The sequence below is a fragment of the Saccopteryx leptura genome, chromosome 3 (genome assembly GCF_036850995.1).
Source record: "Saccopteryx leptura isolate mSacLep1 chromosome 3, mSacLep1_pri_phased_curated, whole genome shotgun sequence".
Classification (NCBI taxonomy): Eukaryota; Metazoa; Chordata; class Mammalia; order Chiroptera; family Emballonuridae; genus Saccopteryx; species Saccopteryx leptura.
Window position 1 is genome coordinate 232,863,696 of NC_089505.1, and position 4,532 is coordinate 232,868,227.

General features: G+C 40.2%; 1 pseudogene; it reads left to right on the plus strand.

Moving 5' to 3' along the window:
- Positions 1 to 3,488: 3,488 nt before the first annotated feature.
- Positions 3,489 to 3,882, plus strand: LOC136398433 (prothymosin alpha-like; annotated as a pseudogene).
- Positions 3,883 to 4,532: the final 650 nt, after the last annotated feature.

A 4,532-nucleotide genomic window follows, 5' to 3' on the forward strand; every position in this document is an offset into this window, starting at 1 on the left:
AAGCAAATTAAAATCACTTTTTGAAAGCCTATTTAAGAAACAAAACACACTCACAGTTCAAACAAAAAGAGAATTACAAATTCATGTATTATCTAATACAACAATTTAATAAGTGGCTCTTTCCAGATTGTGAAAGTGCGGCTTACTTTTTAATGAAACAATGTTACTTATATCGTCATAAAATAATTCAAAAATAATTCAACACTTGTTACTCATTAGTCTATTGTTTATTCTCATTACATTGCCGGCCCTCCTCTGAGGTGGTGATGGGGGCGCTCTCTACTATAAGACACTGAAATAAAATAGACACAGTACCCCCCTCCACTGAATACTGGCTCCCACTCTGGAATGGAAACGCTCTCTAAAGAATTCTGAGGCCAAAATAATTTCTCTCTCTTTCTCTCTCTCTCTCTCTAAGCCTGTCACTGTGAAGTTTAATCCTTCTGCTGATAGACAATTTCAGTACTAACTTTTTAAAGTTGGACAGAGGTTGAGGATAGAATTATTTTCTGTGGACATATGTTCCTCATTATGTCAGTCCCTTTATAGCTCCTGCTTCAGGGTGACCTTGGAAGGAGACACCCTGCAGAGCCAGCAGCTGGGGAGTGCTCGCTTCTGCACTGGGTGCTGCCATGCCCAGTGTGGAAGCAGTTATTCTATTTCTCAGGCGTGGTGCGGCACCATCTCTGCACCTATACAGCGAGTAGAGATGCATGTTTGTGCATAAACCCTTTAAGGAGCCCCACCACTGCAGAAAAGTGTACCAGGTTCGTTGTGGTTCTCAAAAGTACTCAGGTTAAATGCTCAAAAACTAACCACTGAATGCTCACTAAACAACTGCTAATGACTAAATGGAGAATGAACAAAGGACTACAATCTCTTTTGCCTGGTGTCTATTTCAGAGTTTCGTACTTTCATTTCCTTCAGCATCACCTGGGGTGATTTTTTTAAGGTAAAGTTTCCCAGATTCACCCACAAAACTATACCTGCAACTGGTCTGCAGGGCGGTCTGCCAGGGCCCCCAGAGACAGCCGTGTAAGCTGTTCACTGGACAGTGTGCTCAGGCATGGAGGCAAGTGCAGGTGGAAGTTCAGTCTGGGCTTTAGGGAACGCTTTATTCCTAATTCACACAAATGTGTGCCTAATGGCTAAGCCACCAAGGCCCAGGGAAGCGTCTTCTTATAGGTAATACCTTTTCTATTTATACAAAGAAGCAGTATAAACTCTGTATCCCTGGGTCTATGCCATCAGGCTTTTGTTTAGCATTCCCCAGGTAAAACCAACAAACAGTAACGGTTAAAAACACAGGGAGGGCAAATCAACAATTGTTAGAGCTGAGCTCAAATTCTTCCTGCAGAACCTGGTTTCTAACATCTTCCTGCTTTCATTAGTTCCGCGGAGTAATTCCTAAGTCTAACCTCCGCCTGCACTACACCCTCACTCTCACATATATCAATACTTCATCCCTGACCTCGGTCACTTTCTTTCTATAACCTACAGTTCTATAGTTTGTATAGTAGTCAAGTTGAGCGTTTTGCATATCATATTACATAGTACCGCTGGCAGGAATCTGGACTGCCAAGTGTCATGTGAGTTGATATCAGGAGGACTCTGGCTTCCCTCCAGCCCCGCACTTGTCACTTGGGAATGCTAGATAGCCTGGGAGGGTAATGGATAAAGAATCTGCTGCCAAATGGCCTTGAAAAAGTATTTTGTATTTGCCCATTACACTTAGAAATGATTCAGTTCAGTCCAACTAAATGTAACGTATGCTTGATGGTCTTCTATGTGTTAAGAAATCAGAATAATAAAAATAGGGTAAGATATAGCTCTTACCACCAAAATCTGTACAACCTCGAGGAGCTACAGAGGAAATAAAGGACACGGGAGACCCTCTGGATGCTGCACTCAGTTCCTCATTACTGTATCTGGGAAGGCTAACAAAAGACATAAATATTAAAAGCCTGGAGAAATATGCACCAGATGTTAGATAAACATGTAAAAGGAAATCATCACAGAAAACAATCCAGAAAGAGGGAGGAAAGATAGAGAAAACTGACCTTTGATGTCTCAACAGGTGAAGCTCTGCGGGAAAGTATAGAAACATGTTGCATTGTGGTGGTGTATGTACTGGTCACAGTGTGTTTTCAAAACTCATTTTAATAAGAGTGAAAGAAAGAGAGAAAAGTAACAAAATTACCCTTTCATCAGATATGAGCATGCCTAATGTGTTTCTTCCAACAGTGGGACTTGAACTTGAGTTAAAAGCTGTGTGTATCAAGCTCAGGGAACAGATCACTAAGCAGGATCCTACATGCATCCATGTATGCTTGAAGATGGCGTGTGTTTACCTGAAAAACTCAGCAATTGGACTTTGCCCAAGGATAAGGAGATGATCTAGAACTTGTTTGTAAACTTATGCTCACATTCCAGGATTTTGCTTGAAACCATGTGGGAAAAAGGAAAACAAAAATACATTCCTAAATTAGAAGTTAACAAAAGTAAGAACTGAATATATCACGACTGAATTCAAGATGGAAATATCGTAGTTTAAAAATAAATCTAAACACAAGCAGAACCTACATAGGATTATTAAACAGGGTGAATCAGAGAAATGAAACATTATCCTATAGCCGAAAGGGAAAATATTACCCCTTAAGAAATTTTATATAGGAAACAGAAGATAAAGTCTACAATGGGGTAGATTATATACTCACCAAAGTAGCAAAATTAAAAAGATTGACAAAACCAAGTGTTAGTGAGAATGTGGCACAACCAGAACTTTCCTGCATTATTAAGGAGAATGTAAAATAGTACGGCCACTTTGACAACAGTCTAGCAGTTTCATATAATTTTAAACATATATTTGCCATATGACTCAGCAATTCTACTCCTACATTTTTTAAGCCAGAAAAATGAGACCATATTTGTGCAAAAAGGTTTTCAAAGATTGTTTATGGTAGTTTCTTCATAATAACCAAAAACTGAAATCAACCCAAATTTCTATCAATAGGTTAATAGATGTGTGTGTGTGTGTGTTGTAATTATACATTGGGAAACTAACCAGCAATAAATAGGTGCAAACAGCTAAAAAAAAAAAAATAGTGAATGAATTTGGCAAACAGTACAGTGAAGCCTTATAAAACCAATTTATGCTGTATGGCTCAATTTGTATTAATTTCTCCATCAGCAACACTAATCTGTGATGACAGGAAATGAGAATAAAAATTGTATGTGAGGCAAGGCAGAAATTGACTAGGAAAAGCTAACAGGAAACCTTTTAGGTCGATGATAAGACTTTAATAAAAATTTAATGAATGGCTTTTTTAAGACCTGTGCATTTCATTTTATGCAGGAAACAGCCCCACTGGCTGCTCTGAAATGCCGTCTTTGCATTGTGCCCGAGTCCGGCTTTCCTGTGGCCACCTCCGTTGCCGTGGGCTCTGGCCACTTTTCACCAGAGTCCAACTCTCGCTTTTTAAAAAAAAATCCGCTGCATCGGATCACCCACATGCCCCACCGTGTCAGACGTGGCCGTGGACGTCCGCTCCTAGATCACCACCAAGGACTTAAAGGAGACGAAGGAAGTTTTGAGGCAGAGAATGGAAGGATCGCACCTGCCAATGAGGGAAATGGGAGGCAGGAGGCTAACGGTGAGGTAGATGAAGAAGAGGGAGAAGGAGAGCAGAAGGAAAGGAGGAACAGGAAGGTAAGGTGAGGAAGAGAATGGAGATGAAGATGAGGAGGCTGCGGCAGCCACAGGCACACGGGCAGCCGAAGGTGTTTGAGGATGATGATATTGACTCCAAGGAGAACACCGATGAGGATGACTAGACAGCAAATAAGAAAAACTTAAACTTAAAAGAGAAAGAAAAAGACCACTATGACCTATTCCACTTCCTGTCTCAGAATCTAAATGTGGTCACCTTCCAGGAGAGGGGCCCGCCCGCTGCGCAGCGCCAGGGCCAGGTGGCTGGCGCTCGCCACCACCCAACCGAAACCACAACGTGAATTAGTGACAGGGGAGGAAGAAAGAACAAACCTCTCAAAGCCCTACTTTTTTTCTTAAAAATACTTTATAAAGGAAATTTTGTTTGTATTTTTAATTTACATTTTATAGTCCTATACATAAAACTATATGGGTCAGCCCTTTTCAATGATCTCGGGATGACCAAACCAGCCTTGTCCTCCTTCTGTCTTTCCTCGTGATGTGACCATGTTCATGATCATCTCAAAGGAGAAAAAAAAAAACGGAAAAACCTTGTTTAAAAAAAACCACAAAAATCTTATTTGGACCATTCCAGTAACTTTTATTGTGTATGAACTTAGACCTCCTAGAGGTAGTTGCTTTGTATGGGGTGGTTAAAAAGGCCAAAGATAGAGGTTTCTTTTTCTTTTTTTAAGAATTTTTTGTCTGAGTTGCTATGTATTTATTTATTAATTTATTTGGCCTGTTTGATGTATGTGTGAAACAATGTTGTCCAACAATAAACTGGAATTCTATTTTGTTGAGTTGGGCTAACAACTACCAA